The sequence below is a fragment of the Pocillopora damicornis genome, chromosome 5 (assembly GCF_964200805.1).
Source record: "Pocillopora damicornis chromosome 5, jaPocDami1.2, whole genome shotgun sequence".
Lineage (NCBI taxonomy): Eukaryota > Metazoa > Cnidaria > Anthozoa > Scleractinia > Pocilloporidae > Pocillopora > Pocillopora damicornis.
The window spans coordinates 25,357,490-25,381,484 of NC_142674.1; the positions used below are offsets into that span (position 1 = coordinate 25,357,490).

The 23,995-nt window shown below is 36.6% G+C and overlaps 1 long non-coding RNA gene across 1 annotated transcript in view; it reads right to left on the minus strand.

Annotated features, from left to right (window-relative positions):
* Positions 1 to 268: 268 nt before the first annotated feature.
* LOC149046139 (uncharacterized) overlaps positions 269 to 23,995 on the minus strand; it is a 38,081-nt gene continuing 14,354 nt past the window's right edge. The window contains exons 2-4 of the long non-coding RNA XR_016186752.1: positions 2,096 to 2,172; positions 1,010 to 1,077; positions 269 to 613 (exon numbers count right to left, since the gene is read on the minus strand). This is a non-coding gene — a long non-coding RNA (uncharacterized LOC149046139). The remainder of the gene's footprint in view (positions 614 to 1,009; positions 1,078 to 2,095; positions 2,173 to 23,995) is intronic.

Genomic DNA, 23,995 nt, shown 5'->3' on the forward strand with positions numbered 1-23,995 from the left:
TCACTATCTTCTGAAAAACATCTTCGAACTACCGCTACTTACACGAGCTACCACACCAGTTCTATTAGGGAATATGTGTTGCGCAATATTTTAGTTCCACCGCTTACGTCACGACTCTCGATATTGTTTTTACCGGAAATGGAATTTCAGTTGAAAATGCCGATTTTCTCCTAAAATAAGGCGAATTGGACAAAACGAATTTCAGATTCGTTCCCTACGCCACTTTTTACATAGCATGAGAAAAACATGTATTTTTGGGTTTATATGCCCTTTAAATCAACTTAAAGTTGTTAGAAGATTCAATCACTGACAGAGGAGCAATCTGAGTTACAATACTCAAAAAGTGAACTAACCCTTTTCATTGTCTATTTGCTTCTTCCACTTCTCTATTACACAAACCAGATGTTTCACCATTCGGTGGCACTGTGCATGATGGCCCTGGCTCAGCAAGATTCACTTTCTTTACTTTGTTACTCACAATGTTACTGTTTTCCCTCTTGTTCCTGTTTGTCTTTGCTTTCAGGATAATCCTGTTTAACAGTTCTGTCACAAGGGACTGTGTAAGGTCTGACAAGTCCTTTAAAATGTGCAGCTGCCACAGCATACAGGGAACCTAAACATGTGAAATTCAAGATTTAATCCTCAGCGTATAGTTTAGAAAAGGTGTTCCAAACAAAAAATGCCATGAGTGACAAAAGACAATTCCTGAGAAGTATAAACCCAACTAAACACTCTGACTTTTGGAAAACAAATGTTGTTAAACACAAAGCTAAGGTGTAACATTTTAAAAACCCCTTGTCACCCTAACATCAGTATGCATATTCTCCATACTGTTCTATATACATTTCTTTAGTTGCTGACTTGGAGAATTTATTTAACAAGGTGTCAAAAGCTTCTTTATTTGGTGATCATTTCTTTTGTTCTCAGAGCCTTTATGTTTAACTCAGGGGAGATATTGTAAGGCAAAATTAGATGCTGGTCACTCTTAAAAACTGCTATAATGACTTACCAAGGTAGAGTTTTATTCTCTGAATACTGCAGCAATATCCTGACGCTCCATAGCAAATGCTAAAAGACCTCTTAATAAAATAATTATCAAAATTTCTATTACTTGATACTTGAAATTAAAAACAAAACATTTAATACAACCAAGACCTCTTAATGCACTGTTAAAATTACAGACCAAGTTTTTTTTTTCCCAGGGACATAAATCTGAGTCCAAAAAAAAACAAACAAACACGGTTCTGTCATTTAAGAGTATGGACTCAGAAAATGAGGCTCATAAGATTTTTAATGTCAAGGTCTAATAAAAGGACAAGATTTTTAATTGACGCAAAATTTGAAACTTTTCAGGCTGTTCAGTGAAATCCAACCCACTAAATTAACCAATCATTGTGCATGTACTAACTGAGAAAACATTTATAATAAAGTAATTAATTTCATTCACAGCCAGGCTATATCAGTTTGACCACATGAGGCCATCACTGTGACATGGACACTTCTCACACCAAGCCTCATCTAAGTTCTACTGTTTTCTTGTGACTCAAGTAAGTAGATAAGTATAGTGCCTCTTTAACACAGTGAGTCTTGTGAAGATTCCACTGGGAACAAAAAGTAGAACTGACATTGAATAAGAAGCAAGAACAACACTTCTCATTCATGAAAGTTTGAATTGTTGTTGTTTGTCATGTTTCGTTCTTTTTCATGCACAGTGTGTCTTGGACCTGTCTCATTATTGGCAGGCCTTGGTTCTCTTCAACATGCATATTGTTTCTTATCAGCTTGCTGTTAATGGAAGAGGTTTACACAACAAACACTTTGACAAAGGGCTAATGCTTGAAATGTTTTGAAACTCTTTATGGTGGTCAATTAACATTATCAACTCAGTTAATAAAACCAAATTATCTTGTTAAACTCCACCACTGATGCAGCATCACAGTTTTTTCAAAGAAACTCACCCCCTTTAGGTCTGTAGCTATCCTTCCTAGTATCTGAGAATACCTTACACTACATTACCTAACGTATTTGTAATAGATGTTATAATGTATAAAACACAAATAGTGTGTAATGTGAAAAGGTAGCTTTGCACTTTTACCTGGATGCCAATCATCAAAAGGATCTGGATCTAGTTTATGATATGCCTCATTCTCATGTTCCACAAGCTCTGCTATCCTGCATGAGTGATTTTAAAATGTAAAATTCTTTTGAATCTACTTTTTGCCAAATTGTTTGTTCACTTTTTGTAGAGCCCAACATGAACAATGTTACTGATCTTACAGTTTCAGTAAGTAGTCATACATGCTGAGTGTGTATCACACAATTATCACGGCCAAAGCTTGAAACTAAAAACTCCCCTCTAGAATCTAGCACACAAATCATTAGTCCATTGCCTTTCCCATTTATTTTCTACCTTTCCATGCTATGTTTTATACGTTCTGAGAGAGGAAAAGGAATTTTTTTCGGTGTGTAATGACAGCGACATGCTAACCCAACAACAGTTTTATCATTGGCAGACCACCATGTCGAGCCTCGCTAGGTGGAAGGTATCTGTTGACATGTAAGATGAACTGGAGAAACCAGTCAATCATTGTGTAATTCATAATAATAATTTCAAAGCATATTAACGAATGAAACCAATTGCATTGAGGCAGCTACTTGAAAGCTTTCAGGGGTTATTATCATCGTCTTTTTTTTTTGTTTGATTTTTTTGCAAATTTAAAAAAAGATACTACTTCTAATACACTTCACCAACCTTTGTAGAGTTTTAACGGGTGATAGATTATTCTGATCTTCCTTTCGCCAAGTATCCAAAAGGGTACTGAGTTCAGAGGTGCTACAAATAGACAATTTACCTCAACGTGCAGAGTTTCGAAGATCGAAAAGCCCGCCATTTTGATCCGAAAGATATGATACAAGATTACATGGTCTTCCTCTTCGAAAGTGATATCACTTTTCTCGGCATAATTACTCTGATATTACAGCGAGTGATTTTGTTGACTGTGTCAAGATCAGATGTAATTCCTGTGTGTAAACTATATTTACGACGAAGTTTAGTCACATGGCGAGTTCCAACACAACACGCGCTAAGTCCCAAGCTATTATCAAATTTCGCGTGGAATGCCCAGTTATTATTGACCTCTAACCAGTCTTTTTTATCTTGCAACTCGGTCGGCTGTGATCTTATTTGGAATGGTTCACCTTTAACGACCAAAAATAATCATGACAAATGAATGACCTCCATTGTATTTTGCCCCACTTAACTTTTGATTATAGTGTAAATGCGTGACTTTCAAACTTGCGTGACATTTGCGTTACAGTTGGCCTTTGTGCCATTTGATTCCTTTAAATAGTTTTTCTCTCCCGCTTTCATTAATCGCCTGTTCATGTTCGGTGTTCATCCAAAGTTAATTTATAAAGTGTGATTTCAAGCCACCGGCGTATAGGGACTGATATGTAAGTTGTTTTCGCTTGTTTTGTTGTTTATCTCGTTTCGAGCAAGCTCTTTCGTCTTTATTTGTATATATATATCTTGTGTTTGCCGTAGCTCTTGGTTCATTTATTAGTTCTTTTATTATGTTAGATTCATTTACGCTGTTAAGTCGCCACATGTTTAATTGAATACAATCTATTATATAAGTCCCTTTTTTAATTCGCTTACAGTTTACGAGATTGATTAAAGTTATGTCCCTGTAACATATCCCCTGGATTTGGTTGGCATTTTTCTCCGGTCACGACTTTCTTGGCATTTCATCGAGCCTTGATGTTCGTTTGCCGCAACATATAGTTTGATAAATTTTTGAAGTGCTTAAGAGGAAATTAGAGTACCACAACTGAAGTTCAGAAAGGTACACACAAGTTACTTAAACAGTTTATGTTATGAGTTTACGTTTTCTTCTTTGAAGGCTAATCACCAGATGATTACTAGGACAAGTTGAGGCAGTTTTTCTGTGTAGGGTATGGAGTAGCATGGGGATCTGGTTTTCATACAATGTTTACCCCAATTTTCGTTTCTGAATTTTACAGTTAATGTCTTACTTTTTTGGTCCATAACTTTCTGTCATTTGTCCTGACTTTCTCTGATACTTTTCTTCTGAATTTTTCAAACGGTTCATTAACAGAACAAACCTGCAAAAATTTTCCCCGGCATCTGAACCTTGGAATATATTGACCGATCAGCTTGACAGGTATGAAACCATCGTTTGGATTCTGCTATATTTACTCCCCTGGTCTGGGAACCAGATGATCTTTACGTAAGGATATTAAAACGGTTTTCAAATGAGGTCCGCCAAAACAAAGTACTCATTACCAGCCATTTATCAACAAATAGCTAATCACACAAGTAAACAGACAATCAGGCAATCGAGCAATGAGAATTATGGACAATTCCAAACCGTTAATCGTGGAAGTCGTTATTGGTATTTTACTTGATTCTCGGGGCAAGTTTTGTTTGCCAATCGAACTGCACGGCTGCAAAACCAAACAAATAATTCCAATCAATTTTTGGTTTCTCCACTGTTTTCCTTTCTGCTGGCAATAGGTTGGATCAACAGCTAAAGAACCTTGAGGGCGGCCGGCCAACCCCGATGGTCTCCTGACAGCAGAATGTATATTGCCTAGCTCTGCGATTTTCAAGAGAAGCGTCGAGAAGACTTGCAATTATCCATGCATGTCAAGTGCTAAGAACGGTCGTTTCTCTTACAACTAATGAAGAAATATGCAGGTAATTCATTGATATGTTTGAGTGCTAACAGTCGTCGATAAGACGCCCGATTAGAGCTAACCAACAAATCGTAATGAAATGATTGTAGTGTAGGCTTTCTACGGTATCATTTTGACTCATGTCGTGTTAATCATTCTTTAGATGGACAAGCCATTGCAAAACGGTTTTGTGCGCAAATCACGAAGGCAACAGGAGCCATTGAACGGCTGTTCAAGGAGTACACAGGACAAAGCGTTGACATGGTGGGTTGTAAATACCCCTCCATAATTGCGGTTGAAGACGCGTTAAGCATCGACAGTCCATTGTGGAGTATACTAAACGATGATATCCAACCGCAGTCTGCTGTTCCTTATTGTTCAAAGAGGCAACTCATTGATTCGGTTCACACATGCAAAAGATGCTCAGAGGAAATAGCCAGCACCAAAGAAGAAATGGCTCGGATGTTCAGTCATTTCGAGGGAAAGTTGAAGGTGTTGGACACCTGGATGTACTTCCTTCTCGCGTTGCTCTTCGCTAGATATTCGTCTTTTTACTTATGTCTTTTCTTGTTCTCTTTCGCGTTCCTTTCACCGTATTCTGCATATTTTGGTGTCCTCTCTAACTTTTTTGGGCGTTTTTCTCGACTTGCTTTACGTAATTACTTCTTGTTTTTTTTGGTCTCTCAGTCTCTTTCTTTTCATCCTGTTTTCACGCAAAACCCTCTCTCCACAAACTTGAATCATAACAATTTCCTCTCGTTGGCAAAGCTTTAGCTCTGCCGGTATTGTTGCTTTGCGAGTTGATCAGAAAATGTAAAATACTGAGAATTACTGTTCAACTTCAACCTCACCAGTTTGATTTGGCGCTCAAAACGCGGATTGCAAATTATTTGCTTACGCTGCTTCACAGCTATCAGCCCATGTGAAGCCCTCGTGCAATGCCTAGTTGTGTGCCCACGGTACGCTACACTGAAGCTCGACACTCGGATATGCGCACTTCATTGTCATCTGCCGGTGTTTCCTTGCGCACACCTCGATGAGCGAGGTCTATTACGAAGTTCTATCCACAAACATTACGCTATTGACATTGTTAATCCTCACAGTATGCAGGACGCGTGTCATATGAACTTCGTAAGAGACTTCACTCACCATGGAGTCTCTGTGGCTCAGTAGTAGAGCATCGGAGAGCAGAATCCGAAGGTCTGAAGTTCGTTTCCTCATGGGGACTCAGAAGTTTTCTTTGTCCCACGCTCGTCACAAGACTAAAATCATCTTCATTTCTTAACCGAGCTCAAAACTTACCATCTCTCTTATTTCTCCCCAACTGCTTGTTTATGAAATTGCAACTCTTCGTAAGCGCTTATATGAATGCATTATGAATTCACTCGAAAAATTGTAATAAATTAATCACACATACATATGCATGCTTAGGGAGCCCTGAACGAAAAAATCTACATATATATGCATATAATTTATTCGCCCGTCGGGAGGTCCGTATTGGGAAAAACTGTGCCCTCTGTCTTGAGTACTCAAGAAAGAGGGCACAGTTTTTCCCAATACGGACCGACCCCAGGCTGGTGAATAACATTTTACATTTTACTACAGAAATGAGTCCTCACATACATTCATAAAGTAGTCTGGAACATACCAGAAGCTTACAAAAGAACTATTTTAGTAGTATTACTTAATAACTGTGTCATCAACTGCGTCACTTGATGTCAACATGAATAAGCAGTCTGGGGATTTCTAGAAGCTTATATTTACAACAACAATTACTCATAACAATAGATTCTTGCCGAACGACGTCGAAAGTCGCTACATATAAGTATTCCTTTCGCGATGACAAAAACCGAAAAAAGGAAGAAGGTGCCGTTAACTTTGCATAAAGATGCATTTCTGAAACAAAAAGTCATTCTCTTTGAATGTTGACGACCTCACCTCGAATCGAGCCAGTAAGAGGGCAAGAAAATTAGGAGCTTGCAACCATCTGGAGAATTCAATTTACTTCTAAATAAACGGGTTCCTATAATTAGAAATTTATTATCACTTTGTTCTGTAATAATACTCAATCCAACACGCTCGAAAATTCAGATCGAGAGTAATTGAGGCATCTTATGTTTATTATGAAATTTTGACTGGTAGGCATGAAACGTTCAAGGCGTTTCAAATGAGCAAACACCTTTGACGCTGAATAATTCTGAGGAGAAACCCTCCGTAAAAACATAGATAGTTATCAGATGGATAAACACTGTTCTGTTGGGATAGAAATGGCGAGAATGACAATAACAATTGCAATAATGACGATGATGATACATGTAAATAATAAAAATACTTATAACCATACTAATAAAATGATTCATGATAATCTCTAGATGGGTAAATTCTCGTGTAGCTTTAATGTTTCCGAATACCGTTGCTGATCGGCAAATTAGCATGATATTCTTCCTGTTGATCAAAGATTAGAATCATGACATCATTATTCTTTTGAGTCAGCCAATCATGTGAGAGATCCGGAGACAGAGTGCATTGTTTTGGAGCCTTTCCTTCTTCGAAAGACCCTGGGAGAAGAGGGAGGACGAAAAATGAAAAACAGACTTCGGTGAAGTTTCTTTCTTTAATTTGCATTACCTCTATTTTAACCACCATTTACTCGCTCAAATATTTTTGGTTTATGCAAGATCTTATTGTAATTACAGCCCTAAATCTTTCGGGTTCTTTGGAAAGAATCTGGTTAAGTTTAAAGGAAAAGAAATTAAATGTTATTCACCAGCCTAGGATCGGTCCGTATTGGGAAAAACTGTGCCCTCCGTCTTGAGTCCTCCCCGTCCTCCCCCTTCTCCCACGGTCTTTCGAAGAAGGAAAGGCTCCCAAACAATGCACTCTGTCTCCGTTTGGTTTTTTTCGGTGAGGGGGGGGGGGGGGGGGAAAGAGAGAGTGGTGCGAAGGGGAAAAGGGGGGATCGATGTCATTTGACTTGCGTTATTTTTCCCTTAAGTTATCTATTACATTATTCCATATGTTCGAGCCTTTCTACTAATCCAGTGTTTCTTCAACTGAGTGTTTTTCTTCCTTCGTAAGATGTTTCGTAAACCATGAAAAAAATTTCTACATGCGTCACTCGGTGGGCGTTTAGATTAAACTTATCGCCAAGAAATATTGTTTTTCTTCTCTTTTCATAATTATTATTCCTTTTAAAAATTTTTCTCAGGGGAAGTGTGATTGGTTAGCCTTTCACTCCAAGTGGTGATCACTATGAATCTTCTTCCTATGATATCCATACATTATTCAGCAGAAAGATAATGAGAATATTCAAACTTATCAGGTAGAGGTTGCTATCTTGATCTAACATCAAATTCTTGTATCCAATTCAAAAGGAAATGTGTAGCACAAAGAGGGGAGAATTGACAATCAGATCTTGAAAGTGAAAGGTTTAACCTCCCCCCAGCCCACCCCTGTTTGCCTATTATCTTTCCTGAGAGTAAGCCAGCCGACATATTACATCCGCTCGCTCACGCGATTCCCTTCTTGAAAAAAATAGAAACGAAGGAAGCATTTTTGTCTTAAAAGACAGTACATCATAAGAAAATAGAAACAAAGAAAAGAAAGTGAAAATAAAATAAGAAACATTTTGAAATTCTACGGTGTCCCTTTTTGTCGCCAAGAGATGGAAACAAACAGTGCCTTAGTATATATATTTATATAGGAGACTATATATGTTGGACATTTTTCTTCTCGGCGCCTGTCGGTGGAGTAAACTTTTTATCTATTTTGGTTCATTTGCATTATGGGTGTTAAAATTTCATTTTTTTGGTGGCCGCTTGATCGCAAATAAACGCTTGCCAATTAATGATGACTGTCAAAAAAATTAACAGAAACGTTATAGAAAAAGCAAGACGAATCAATACACACTTGAAAAACAAAACGAGACAATGATTGATGTCATGATTCTAATCTTTGATCAACAAAGAGAATATCATGCTAATTTGCCGATCAGCAACGGTATTCGAAAACATTAAAGCTACATGAGAATTTACCCCTCTATAGATTATCGTTGTCTATTTTATCAGTATGGTTATTAGTATTTTTATTATTTACATTTATCATCATCGTCATTGTTACAATTGTTATTGTTATTCTCGCCTTTTCTATCCCAACAGAGCAGTGTTTACCCATCTCATAACTATCTATCTTTTACGGAGGGTTTCTCCTCAGAATTATTCGCGTCAAAGGTGTTTGCTCATTTAAGACGCCTTGAACGTTTCATTCTTAACAGTGTTATAAAAAATTTTATAATAACCATAAGATGCCTCAGTTACTCTCGATCTGAATTTTCTAAAGTGTTGGATTGATTATCATGACGGAACCAAGGGATAATAAAATTCTAGTTATATAAACCTGTTTATTCAGAAGTTAATTGCATTCTCCAGATGGTTGCAAGCTTATAATTTTCTTGCCCTCTGACTTGCTCTGTTCGAGGTGAGGTCATCAACATTTAAAGAGAATGATTACTGGATTCTGAAATACATATTTATGCAAAGTTAACGGCACCGTCTTCCTTTTTTGGTTTTTGCTATCACGGAAGGAATATTTATATTCAGCGACTTTCGACTTTGTTCGGCAGGAATCTATTCATTCTCAGAGAAACATCTTAGAGAAAGGTAATTTTTTCTAGGCAATTTTTGTACCGCGTGGAACATTGAAAATTTGGTTATTCTAAATATTATATAATTCAGTTGTTACCTGCTGATGATGTGCCGTGTATAATTGATCATCGCCAATGATCATCGTCTCTATTATTTCGACTCGGTTGTTAAATAGTTATTTTAAAGCTGATGGTTTTTAGAACCATACAAGTACTGATTCTAATTCTGATCGGGGTGACTTCGACGGACATAAGAGTGTTGTTGTGTTAATATCATTATCTCGGTATATTTAGCATTTTGGGTCAATTTTTTTTTAGAGTACTTTGCTTCTGTATGCTTTATCTCTGATAAAGTGCTTGTTAAATAAGCGTTGCTTTTATAGTTCTAGATCTAAGTGGTCGTTATAGCTGAATTATATTCGCACATTTACCTGTTTTCCTCTTGACAAAAAAAGGAAAAACTGCTGAAATATTTTGTCTTAAAATAGTATATTATATAGGAAGAAAACAAGACAACATTGGAGAGAAAAAAATCCGTGTGAGAGATCATGCAATTCTGAAGTAATCCACTTATTGTTATTAACGGACGGGAAACGACCGGGCGCTAGAATATATAAAAGATTTCTTGGACATTTTTCTTTACAGCACCTGTCGGTTAAATTAGCCATTACGTTTTGGTTAATTTACATTATTTGTTCTTGGCCGCTCGTTCCAAGAAAACGGCTAACTACTAATAACTTAAAGACTATTATCATTTTCTTTTCTATCTCAAAAGAACGTTCTTTTTCCCGCTAGTAACTGTCTATTTTCTCGGAGGGTTTCCCTCTAAAACTCCTTGCATCGAAGGTAATTGCTCATTTGAAACGCGTTGAACTTTTGATGCTGAACAGTGCTCTATCAAATTCATATCAAGAAATCTCGGTTTTTGTCAAATTCAGTTTCTTTTACCGTGTTGGAATGAGTATCTGTAAGGAGCAGATTGGTGATAAAATTCTCGTTAAGCTTGCCTATTCAGAAGTCACTTCAAGTGGCATTAGGAATGCTGTGACGAACAAGTAACATAGTTAATCAAAATGTATTTATGAATAATGAAATTTCTATTCTTTAGTTTTCTCAGTTTGATACGAACTCCAATTTCTTAATTGATTTTGTTTTACTTTTTCAGATTGTACAAGCGTTTTGAGTCAGATATCTGCCAAGTGCAAGAAAGGTAAAGTGTTCCTTTTTTATCTTCCTTATAAGTTTATTTGAAATGTCACAATATTATTATACAGGTTTAAGTGACCAGAAATTACAATACAACAAAATAAAATACCAAAAAAAAAAAAGAATGGTCATATTTTTATCATAAGACAGACATATTCAACACGATAACTCTCATGGACGTTTTCATAATCATTTTGCCCATTTCATGCTAGCGGCCGGTGCTTTTACAGTACCATCTCCTTTTTCTACAACTCAATGCCACTCAAAGCACAGGTAGAGCAATGAATAACAAAGGCCCGTACGAGAAGGATATACGCGTATTCTGATGCGAGTATGTCGACGTATGTCGCTTGATACGTGCGCATGGTACTTCTATAAAATGTCCCCTTATCTTTGAACTGCACTGTGTATATCAGAACATTTCATTGTTGCTAATGTCAACATAAAATCTTCATTCTAAGTTCTAAGGGTGAAATATCAAATTGCAAAACAAGTCTTCAAACGCAATTTCGATCGTTTCTCAATAGCTTGTGACCATAGTAGCATCATTATCATTATTACAATTACTATAAAAACAACAAGAAGTCTTTATTTCTCACAAAAATGGAATTACAATGAAACAAGAAAAATGATTATAATGAACAGGCAAAATAAACATAGCTGTATCATTTTGGAGCCTAGAGGCTGGAGGAACCGTTAAGTTTTCGAGTGAGCCCTCTATGAATTATTGTTACTATTGTTATCATTGTTATTATTTATACGATTATTTGTTACCTTTGAATTATTGGTTGAAAGTCAATTGGTCACTGTTCTGTATTAGTAGCAATATTAGTAGCCACATGCAGTCTCAGACTGCCTATTGTTCCTTTATCGATGGGAGAACTTAACTAGGCAGCACAACAATCAGCGGATTGCTTACTTTCCTACCAAAAAAGGAACGATTTGACTCATTACATTCGATTTTGATTATTTTTTATCTTTTTTTGTTTCCAGAAAGATTGTCATGAATCCCCAGGTTGTTCTACTGCTCCTGCTGGTAGCCGTCCCCTGCACATCTGCGAGTATGTTGCTACTGCCATTTTGTAATGTTTAACTTCTAGTCAACCGAGTGATTCCCTATAAATTCCAACCCTATTCTGAACAGGCTTTTCTGTATCTGAAGGAGACTTTGTAGGACTTAACCCGTTACTCCAAATTTTGACAGAACTGATACACTAAGTACTTGTAACAACCAGTCTAAACCATTCAACATCTCATGCTGGCGCTAAATTTAAAAAAAAAACAATAAGAAAAGATTGAAATCTCGGGTGAGGAGCTCGCCGTGAGTGAGGCGTGTCTTACTGCATGGTATTTCCGACATTTCATCAAAAACTCACCATCTTGAAACATTTCCATGAAAATTTCATCGGACAATAAATGTTTCTTTTTAATGATGGTAACAATAACAATGATGGTTAAGGTAAATCTCATCACATACTGGCGAATCAGTGAACTTCTGAATTGCGTATGATGTTTTTTGTTTTTTTGTTTTTAAGTAAACTTTCAGAAGCTATGAGTCGAAGAAAAGGTTATTAAACACAGAACTCGATAAAATTATAACGATAAACTGAAAAAATATAAAGTGGAAGTTGATGGTTATCAAACTCTGTCTTTGATGAAAAGTCACTGCAAAATGTCAATCACAAAAGATCAATCACTAAAAGTAAGCTGCTCAAGTCGTGAAGTAGCCCTTAATATTCATCATATATTTTTGGTAAAGAATGTACAAGAAGTGCCAACGTTTTGTCATGGCTCATGCGTTTCTTTTAATCATCTGCTAGGTACTTGTCGAGGCGATCAGTTTACTTGTGCAAATCAACAACAGTGTATCCCGGCGTCTTTGCGCTGCGATGGGCACACTTTCTGTAGAGATGGATCAGACGAAGAATGCAGTAAGTACTGTGGTTGATAAGTAACTTTTACTTCTGTACATCTTATTATTCTTTATATGGGCTTAGCGTAAAAATGCTATTTTCTAAAAGTAATTTTAAATTGGAAGGCTAACTCTCTTTTCAAAAATAGAGAAAAAAAGCTGTATTTTCCAAGAACCCCTCATTTGCAAGAACACCCCCAAGACAGCGAAATAAAGCTGTGACGTAAATCACATGCAGAGGTAGTTTTACAAAACTGAACTGGCTATTGGTTGAATGCCGTCTCATTGGGCCATCTTTAGATTAAGAACTTTAATGGCATGAAGACAGGCTTGTGATGGTCAAAGTCACTTTAAAATCGAATGAAATAAACTGCAACTAGTTGAATGAGATAGCGGCGATTTCATATACGAGATGAACTCCTTTTGTACCTTACCGTTGGAAAAAATCAAATGAATTGACTGGGAGACCAGAAATGATGATTTGTACTTTGCAACGTAAAATGCTCTATATGATAAATTTTTAAAGCAACCATTATTACGCATGCATGCAGTGAATGAACACTTCGAGATTTCTCGAGTATATTGAGTTCTCCAAGCGTTAGCGTATTGATTTGAAAAAAGCTTTTCTAGAAATATAGTCATGCACCTATCGGCATTGCCTTAATTGACTGTATTAACTGACCGCGAAAAGCTGAAAACGCGAACGGTCGCAACACAGGGGATATTAAATTGCTAATGTAGAGCTTACAAACAAATTTTTCTTTTACACGTAAACTTTTGTCGCCAGTGCGCCATAGCCAAAATGTCATAAAGCTTAATAGTATTGTAATGATACTAATAGACCAACTGAGTAACTTTTCCTTTTCTTTTTATGTTTTACCTGCGCCAATCAGCTGGCAGTAAGTATCATAAATCTAAATCTATCTTTATGTCGTCTCCTTGTAATATTGCTCAGATAACCACATTAAAGGAATGGCATATTTTGAACACATCGGTTGTATTTATTTGATTTACATGTAACTATCAATAGAAAATCTAAGGTTGAGGATCTTTGAAGTATTAAAAAATGATTTCAAGGGGCGGATTGAAACAACAAAAGCGGAACAAAAACCAAAGTTAGCTGGTCACCTCCTGCTTGATAGGGAGGCTGTATGAGATATGGAGGAAAGAAACTAATCAAACATGTTCATCGATTTCAGTTTATTTTTGTTCCATATATATTTACAAAGCCTTTCCGTCAAGACAGCTGAAATTCACGGATATTCATGATATCAAAAATAGTATACTGCCGAGTCCTCGTCTCTTCCTTTTTTCAAAATCAGTGTAAAAGTCAAAAGAAGAAAAAAATGACATAGAGAGACCAAGGGTCAGCGGCAGCTTTCTCCTTTCTGAAGACGACAGGGATTAAAATTTACTAAGGGAATCTGTGGTAGCAAGAGCTTGCGAGTTGCTCGTTTGTGTGCTTATCGGTTCAAACATATTTAGCAGAGGAGAATTTTGAGGCAAACGCACAACCTCTATTTTTGACTCGAGAGCTAAGAAGTATGTCTAAGTTGTTTGGATTATTTCAGGTTTTGTTTGTTTTCTCCCTTTTCTTACATACACAGGCTCAATATTTTATGTCTTTGAATTGAAATAATTTGTATTATCATACAGGAAAGTGTGCAAACTACGAGTTCACTTGTGTAAATGCAAATGGAGATTGTCTTGCTAAACACAAACGTTGCGATGGGAAAAGTAACTGTGGTTATAATTCAGATGAACAGCAGTGCCGTAAGTCTGTTATCGCTGTCACTGTTGTCCTAATACTGCAGTCACCTTTCCTGTAAGCTAATGGTTAACTATTCAAGTTGTGCTGTAGTAATCAGGTCGAGATACAAACAAATATTGAGAGCTGTCTCTTCGCCTTCTCTCTCTATCTCTATATTTTCCTTTATTTAATAATAAATCGAATAATTAACAACAATAACTATAACATAGACCGAATAGGCAGAATTAAGCTTGTTCTTACTTATGTTTCTACTGACAATGTACTATGCTTTTCTTCAGTTTCCATTTCAGTTTTTTTAAAGTTACTCAGTTGTTTGTTGTTGCTATTGTTTCTGTTTTTTCAACTGCAAATGCAAGAAACAAATCCTGGTTACTACATAATTTGAGATTGTTTTCTTTTCTCTCAATGTACGAAACGTTCTTATGGAAATATTAGCGCGACGTAAGTGTTCTTTTGGATATTTCATTAATTTCTTAACTTTTAAGTGAAAAACAATATGTTCAGTATTAGCTTATTTAATCACCTATTTATTCTATGTCATTTATATTTTTCTGTAATTATTTCAGTGCATTGGTAATCACACTTTTGTCAAAGAAAAGCGTAGCAGCCACCTGATTCAAGCATTCATGGTTGTGGGCGTGGAATTTTTTAGAAAGTTTTTTTTGTAATAAAACTAACTATTGAAAGTCTCTAATATACAAAAAATTAACCAAATAAAACTCAATGTGTTTTATGTTGTCCCATAATTTTTGAAATGAGGATAGTTCGACGTCCTTAATTTCACGTTTCCATGGCGAGGCCCCCTGTTTTTGTATATAATGGCTTTGTTTTATTTGGCCTGGCGAAAGGGATAACAATCTGCTCACAGGTCACCAAGTTTTTGCAACACGACTTACAATAGCTCTTCCTTTTCAGAAGGAGAATGAAAAATAAAACAGTGTGCACCTTTTTCTGTCAGGGCGTTGATATTGATCTTTAGGGTATTTTTAAAAAGTACAGGGGAGGATTAAGTCAGCTGCATCATTCACTATGATAATAAAAACTGCATGTCCAAAAGAAAAGCATTTAAATATTTTGATTAAATTTCTGGCGCTGTATAGGAAATATCTCATTACTCTTTCCACTTTTCTATGCTTTGTTAACGAGGGGATGTGATAGCCGGTGATTTTCTTTTCTTTCCTTTCTCTATGTTTTTCATGGACTGCACTTCGGAAACATCAGGAAGTAAGTGCTACTTCAATTTCTTAATGTAGATGTTACTCGTAACATGTCACATGACCGAAAAGCTGCTAACCACTCCCATTCTGTACCCTTTCTACCAGCTGAAAACTAATAACGACAAAAGAAAAGATCAGGAGGCGTTGTACTTCATTCAGAAATCGAGATTTGCGTTTCGGCCTGGAAAATAACCCATGTTTCAAGGTCACACACTGAATCCTAAACCTTAATGAATAATTTTACTTTAGCCTCCTTTCAGGACTCACTTAATTTTGCTTTTGCATTGTTTTGAACAACAGATGATTGTTAAAATTAGAAAAATAGCTTTATCTTGTGACATCATATTTAACTTTGAATGCACTGGTTAGCGTGGATTTGAGTCCATTCAATGTTAAGGTTTTTTTTTCCCTCTTATTCTCTGCAAAGGAAATATCAAAGCGTCACCACCTTAAACTTTTCGAAACTTCTACTTGGTAAAGGTCTTGAAGAAAGACTTCTCCATACTTCTGTTCCACCGATAGAAAATCAAAATCGTTTAAAAACAATATACCTTCTTTTTTTTTTCAGGTACACCACATTGCATTAAAAACGTTTCAATACTAAATGGCTTCGCTTTTCTTTCAGTTATTGATTAATGGGCCGATCAATTTAAAGCTTTAACATTCCCCCGTAGGGTAACTGTCGTTCGTGCCTGGGGTTGGGGAATGCCGTGAGCCTCGCCTGGCTGAGGTGGGAATTTGAACCGGAAGTGTCGAATAAAAGTGCTTTAACTTATAATGTGGTGTTTTAAGATAAAGAGTTCACTTTTGGGTACGAATGGCTCCGGAGAAAGGTCTACAAGGTCTAGCTTATAAGGCTCGGCAAATGTATAGAATGTCAGGATCACTCATTTTACCTTTAAAAAAAAATTGACCATTAAGTCCAGTACTTGGGTAGGGTATTGAAACACAATTTTGGCCCCGGGGGCTGAAATTTGAACGGATCAATTTTCAAAAGTTTAAACGCCTGGGGGTTTCCAGTGGGGGATGTTGAAGCTTCAAATTAATCGATGCATAATTCATTTATTGGCTTACTGATTTTTCATCTAATCACCCTAACTTATTTGTCATTCTGTGCTTTCTCTTCTCATGTGCGACCTTTGTGAAATACACCAGCGTGTAAGTTATTAATTATGATTAGATTACTGAAGTTAATAATTTAGTTGTGATATCTGTTTCTGCTCCACTTTCCATAACATTCCTAAATACCGCAAACGTGCATGAGTAGCAAAACACAGGATGAGAGGATGAGGATGAGAATTTGATGTTCTAATACCAGTCGTTGTAATAGCAAAATAAATGATATATCTCGAAAACAGTTGATGAAGAATAACCGAGGCCAGCCTTCAGTCCCATATGATGATTGATGGGAAGTGTGTTAGTATTGCCTACTTTAACTATAAATGTTAGTTGAACTAAACAATTTTTTATAATACTTGAATTCTGCTTATCACTACCGTTTTCTTTGCTCTCAATATCGTCTTCGGTGGATCAAATACATGTAAATACATCAGGCGGTAAGTTAAAGCTTAGAACTAATTACTTTAGGGATAATGATACGTTGTCATCTCCGTTTGTTTGTTTTTGCTTGTTTGTTCGTTTGTTTGTTTGTTCAAGATTATTCTTATGATTAAAGCATGAATAAGCAGTTGCGTTGCGAGCACATCTGCGCCGCTACCTTTCTCGCGTTTAGTGGACAACTAAGAACAACAGGTGCGGAAGATTTTCATAAGAGAGAGAGAGGGGGAGAGAGGGGAAGAGAGGGGAAGAGAGGGAACGGGGAGGGGGGGGGAGAGAGAGCGAGAGACTGAGACCATAATGTCAGCAGAAGATAATGCATCAAATACAACTTTCAGGGAACTGGTTTTAAGTAAACAGAGTCGGAAAACTGAGAATAGATTTTTAAATTGGCATTTTCCTCTGCTCATGCTGACATTAAGGAAACTTCTAAGCAGAAAAAGAAACAAATTAGATAACAATCTGGCAATAACTGCAAGCTTCCTCCCCATTAAGCAAAAATGCCATTGTTGACAAGTCCGCTTATAAGATCGAAAACCAATTTCTGGCAAACAACTTTGTCCCTCAATAAACAAGCAGAAAGACATGTGCAAACAGTTGCCCATAAATATTATCATATTGTTACCTTTAATTGTTGGTCATTCATCTTCTAAGTCTCCAGCCCAATAAACCTTCAAAAGTGTGAAACGAGTTCTTATCCCATGTGTTTAACCTAGTTTCATTGATTAGTTTTTAACATTACTGCATTCTTTTCCTAAATTACTCTCCTCACTTAAACTAACTTTTTTTTGTTTCTTTTCTGCCCCTGGTTACTGCTCAATACAGCATGTGAGTATGATTTTAATCATCTATTCGAATTGTGAACTGTTAAACTAAAACGATTGTTGATTTACACACAATTTGCTGATTTATGATTTTACTGTCTTTTCTATTCTCTTTTATTATCTTGCTTGACCTTGTGACAATAAGGCCGTAAGTAACCATTATTTTTTATTAACCCTCTTTGGCATATTTGGTTTGACCGCTTACATAAATCAAGTAAAATTTTTATTCTTTTTTTTTTATTCATTCAATTTGATTTAATCGAATGCATATATCTTCGTTCATCTTGAAACATAATAAAATATGGGCGATTTTTTGTTGAAATGTAAACATAATGTACCTAAAGTGCGGATTAATTTTTTGGAGCGTGCGCGTCCCGTTTTTGGTTGTGAGTTTTATTGGTGTTTTGGCAAACAGCATAACTTTGAAAGAGGAAAAAATTACGTAAAATGTACTTATCGACTGGATGGAAGGGCCGGACAGGTAAACTTTTGGCTCAAGGTCATACTAATGCTTATTATCCGGTCCGGCCCGACCAAACCGTCAGTCAATGAACATTTTACCACTTAGTGTTCGAGATTTCTAAATTTTTGTGTCAACCTAGATAGGATGTACTTGCATATAAAAGAAGGGTGCGCGGGTCCATACGGGTCATATGATGATTAAAGTTACAATACATGTCTCTAGATGAGTTTCGGGTGCAATTCAGGTAAAGCGTCCGCTTTGAAGGGTCTCAATGAGTTTAACTGTCAGCCATCAAGCAGCCCAAAGTTTGATCATCAACCGTCGAAAAAACAGTTCATGACAAGAGATTATATTTTCGTGCTTCGTAATCATTTCCATCTTTAACTTGGTAGTTCAATATTTAAAAATATCTTTCCAATCGATAACTTGTTGCCGACTATGTCACGCCACACTTTGTCTTGCTTGGAGAACCGGCGTAATTTTTTTGCGTCTCATTGGCGAACGGAGACAAGCGTTAGGTGAGCGCGAGGGAGGAGCGCAAAAAAATAAATACTTCCCACACTTCCACTGTTCCTATCAAATTGATTAGTGAATATCATGTGATAAACGAATATCTTTCAACAAAAGCGTAGCGTATCATGTTTTATGGACGAAGCTATTCGAGAAGCCCTTTGTTTAATTCCGTACAAGCCAACTGTAAAGGATAAGCAAAGGAAATATATCGCTGATGTATTTACAAGCACATAGAGAAGTAAATTGGGAATACGAACAGAATTGAACTTAAAAAATAAGCAACAACAATTGTAAACAATGGGATGGGATAAATGTCATTTATGAGATTTATCCTCCGAAGGTAGCGGACGCACTAGGTTTACAAAACTTGTCCACATACGCATTTGAAATACCAAATAACTGTAAAGAATTATTTACGTTCAAATATATCACCTTCTTATAGGTTTCGCTCGCATAGAAACATATGTTTACTTGTAACCGTCATTTCTTTGGAGAAAATGTTGCCTCGACATAAAACCATGTTTGTTGTAGTCTCCACCGGTGTCTGGGGGAAAAATAGCTTGAAAAATTGGTGTAGGTACAGGGTACAGCTGGTTTTGCCTTCCAATTTTCGTACTCCTCCTTCCGTGCGTGACTCACTCTTCGTGTTCGCTTCCTTCTTGCCTCTGTTTGTCGGAAAAACGAGAGCATTGCGCCTGTTCTGCGGGTTACAGGTGTTTTTTCGTGTATTTTTTTTTCACTCCTCCTCGAGCGTGACTCGCACTTCATGGTCGCTTCACGCTTGCCTCCGTTTGAACGAAAAACTCTGAAAAATTGCGCCTGTTCTGCAGATCCAGGCCTCCTAAATGAAACAACAGGTTCATGGTTTCTTCTTTCTTGTCTTTCTTCATATCAAAACAAATGGTCAAAACATACTTTTTTTTTTAAATGACATCAACATTCAGATAAGGAGGTTTTTCTCGGAGTTAGTCGAGAGTAAAAGCTGTGGAAAATATTGCCTGAAAATAATCCGAATTGGAACAAACACAGCTTTACACGCCTTTACTGGAGTGACTCGCTCTCGCGCTCGCTTTGCGCTTGCCTCCGTTTGACTGAAAAAAACTGAAAAACTACGCCTGTTCTGCAGATCCAGGCCTCGTCAATGAAACTAAGGGTTCATGGTTTCCCCATTTGCTGTCTTTCTTCATATCAAAACAATGTTTTTCTCGAAGTTAGTCGCGAGTAAAAGCAGTGAAAAATATTGCCTGATAATAATCCGAATTGGAACGAACACAGCTTTCCTGGCCTTTATCCTGGGGATGTAAGTTAATGATTACTAAGCTAAAATTATAAACAACACTTCACTGAACAATTGTTGTTTTCTTTCTTTCATGTCAACTGATGCTCAACAGTGCGTAAGTATCTACTTATTGTGCTACGTATGTTTATCCATTCCCTGATCTTGTTATTTAAGATCAATCTTATTTCTTTTAAAAGAGGCCTTTGACTGGTATTTGCATAAAATCCAATTTGAATACTTATCATTTTTTTAAAATGATATATTATTCAAATTAGATTAATCTTACGTTGTGTTCGTCACTTGTCACATAACTTTCGGGCAGCCGAGTAATTTTGTTGGAGCTAGCTTGGAAGTTACAAGAACAATAAGAAATAATAAGCTACATTTTACAGGAGGGTGTTCCATTTTGTTATTAAAAAAAGGAAAAGGGCTCTGAGACCGGATTCCTTTTTTTTTTTTTTTCAATGATTCTGACATTTTTAAAAGCATTTTAATTCTAATCATAACCTCCCTAGCTACTCACTATTCTCAAAATGTTTTTCGTAGTTTTTCTATCTTGGTGTGCATAGGGGTACAGGTGTGTTTTCGTAGTTGTATTTTTCACTCCTCCTCTCGCGCGTGACTCTCTCTCGCGCTCGCTTCGCGCTTGCCTCCGTTTCACCGAGAAACGCTGAAAAATTACGCCTGTTCTGCAGATCCAGGCCTCCTCAATGAAACTAAGGGTTCATGCTTTCCTCTTTCTTGTCTTTCTTCATATCAAAACAAATGGTCAAAACAAACCTTTTTTTTATAACGACATCAACATTTAGATAAAGAGGTTTTTCTCGAAGTTAGTCGAGAGTAAAAGCTGTGGAAAATATTGCCTGATAATAATCCGAATTGGAACGAACACAGCTTTCCTGACCTTTTTCCTGGGGATGTAAGTTAATGATTACTAAGCTAAAATTACTAACAACACTTCACTGAACAATTGTTGTTTTCTTTCTTTCATGTCAACTGATGCTCAACAGACTGTAAGTATCTACTTATTGTGCTACGTATGTTTATCTGTTCCTTGATCTTGTTGTTTAAGATCAATCCTATTTCTTTTAAAATAGGCCTTTGACTAGTATTGGCATAAAATCGAATTTGAATACTTATCATTTTTTTTAAAATGATATATTATTCAAATTAGATAAATGTTACGTTGTGTTCGTCACTTGTCACATAACTTTCGGGCAGCCGAGTAATTTTGTTGGAGCTAGCTTGGAAGTTACAAAAACAATAGGAAATAATAAGATACATTTTACATGAGGGCGTTCCATTTTGTTTTTAAAAAATGGAAAAGAGCCCTGAGACCGAATTCCTTTTTTTTTCAATGATTCTGACATTTTTTTAAGTAATTTAATTCTAATCATAACCTCTCTAGCTATTCACTATTCTCAAAATGTTTTTCGTGGTTTTTCTATCTTGGTGCGCATAGGGTTACAGGTGTGTTTTCCTAGTTGTATTTTTCACTCCTACTCTCGCGCGTGACTCACTATCGCGCCCGCTTCGCGCTTGCCTCCGTTCGACCGATAAACGCTAAAAAAGTGCGCCTGTTCTGAAGATCCAGGCCTCCTCAATGAAACTAGGGGTTCATGGTTTCCTCTTTCTTGTCTTTTTTCATATCAAAACGGATGGTAAAAACAAACTTTTCTTTTAAATAGACATCAAGATTCAAATAAGGAAGCTTTTCTCGAAGTTAGTCGAGAGTAAATCTTGTGGAAAATATTGCCTGATAATAATCGGAATTGGAACGGAACACAGCTTTCCTGGCCTTTTTCCTGGGGATGTAGGGTAATGATTACTAAGCTAAAGTTATTAACAACACTTCACTGAACAATTGTTGTTTTCTTTCTTTCATGTCAACTGATGCTCAACAGTGTGTAAGTATCTACTTATTGTGCTACGTATGTTTATCCATTCCCTGATCTTGTTGTTTAAGATCAATCTTATTTCTTCTAAAATAGGCTTTTGACTAATATTTGCATAAAATCCAATTTGAATACTTATCATTTTTTTCAAAACTGATATGCTATTCAAATTAAATTAATCTTACGTTGTGTTCGTCACTTGTCACATAACTTTCGGGAAGCTGAGTAATTTTGTTGGAGCTAGCTTGGAAGAAAGAACAATAAGAAATAATAAGCTACATTTTACATGAGGGTGTTCCAACCTCCCTAGCTATTCACTATTCTCAAAATGTTTTTCGTGGGTTTTCTATCTTGGTGTGCATAGGGGTACAGGTGTGTTTTCGTAGTTGTATTTTTCACTCCTCCTCTCGCGCGTGACTCGCTCTCGCGCTCGCTTCGCGCTTGCCTCCGTTTGACCGAAAAACGCTGACAAATTACGCCTGTTCTGCAGATCCAGGCCTCCTCAATGAAACTAAGGGTTCATGGTTTCCTCTTTCTTGTCTTTCTTCATATCAAAACAAATGGTCAAAACAAACTTTTTTTAATAACGACATCAACGTTTAGATAAAGAGGTTATTCGCGAAGTTAGTCGAGAGTAAAAGGTTTGTGGAAAATATTGCCTGATAATAATCCCAATTGGAACGAACACAGCTTTCCTGGCCTTTTTCCTGGGGATGTAAGTTAATGATTACTAAGCTAAAATTATAAACAACACTTCAATGAACAATTGTTGTTTTCTTTCTTTCATGTCAACTGATGCTCAACAGTGCGTAAGTATCTACTTATTGTGCTACGTATGTTTATCCATTCCCTGATCTTGTTATTTAAGATCAATCTTATTTCTTTTAAAATAGGCCTTTGACTGGTATTTGCATAAAATCCAATTTGAATACTATCTTGTTGTTTAAGATCAATCCTATTTCTTTTAAAATAGGCCTTTGACTAGTATTTGCATAAAATCCAATTTGAATACTGACCATTTTTTTAAAAACTGATATGTAATAAAGATTAATCTTACGTTGTGTTTGTCACTTGTCACATAACTTTCTGGCAGCTGAGTAATTTTGTTGGAGCTAGCTTGGAAGAAAGAACAATAAGAAACAATAAGCTACATTTTACATGAGGGTGTTCCATTTTGTTATTAAAAAAAAAAAAAGGAAAAGGGCCCTGGGAGCGGATTCCTTTTTTTTCAATGATTCTGACATTTTTTAAAGTAGTTTAATTCTAATCATAACCTCCCTAGCTATTCACTATTCTCCAAATGTTTTCGTGGTTTTTCTATCTTGGTGTGCATAGGGGTACAGGTGTTTTGTCGTGTTTTTTATATTTGCACTCCTCCTCTCGCGCGTGACCCACGCTCGCGCTCGCTTCGCGCTTGCCTCCGTTTGACCGCAAAACGCTGAAAAATTGCGCCTGTTCTGCAGATCCAGGCTTTCTCAATGAAACTAAGGGTTCATGGTTTCCTCTTTCTTGTCTTTCTTCACATCACGACGGATGGTAAAAACTAGACCGTAACGCAGCTTTCCTGGTTCCCTCACGAAAAGTGATATGTTTACTCATTTAGATTTGGAGATTATTTAGACAACCAACTGAGGATCATAATTGTGAAAAAAAAAAAATTTTCCATTCATCGATCTTGCTGTTCAGTTCAATTCAAGGTTTTAATGGGCAAAGTTTGAGGTCTAAGACCGCTCTTACAGAGATCGCTACTTAAATGATTCCCCTCTGCCCCCCCTCCCCCCGCCTCCTAAGAAAGAAAACATACAAACAAACAAACAAACCTATAGGTCCTTTCTCACTTTAGAAAATAAGAAAATAGCTAACGGTTTATTTCATAATTTTGATCTTTTAAGGAGCAGGTGTATTACACCTTAGTACCAAATGAAGGAGATAATTAATTGAGTGTAAACACTGTAAAATAAAAAAAACAAAAAAAAAACAAAAAAAAAAACCAGCAAGACTCGCAATAAAGCAAGAGA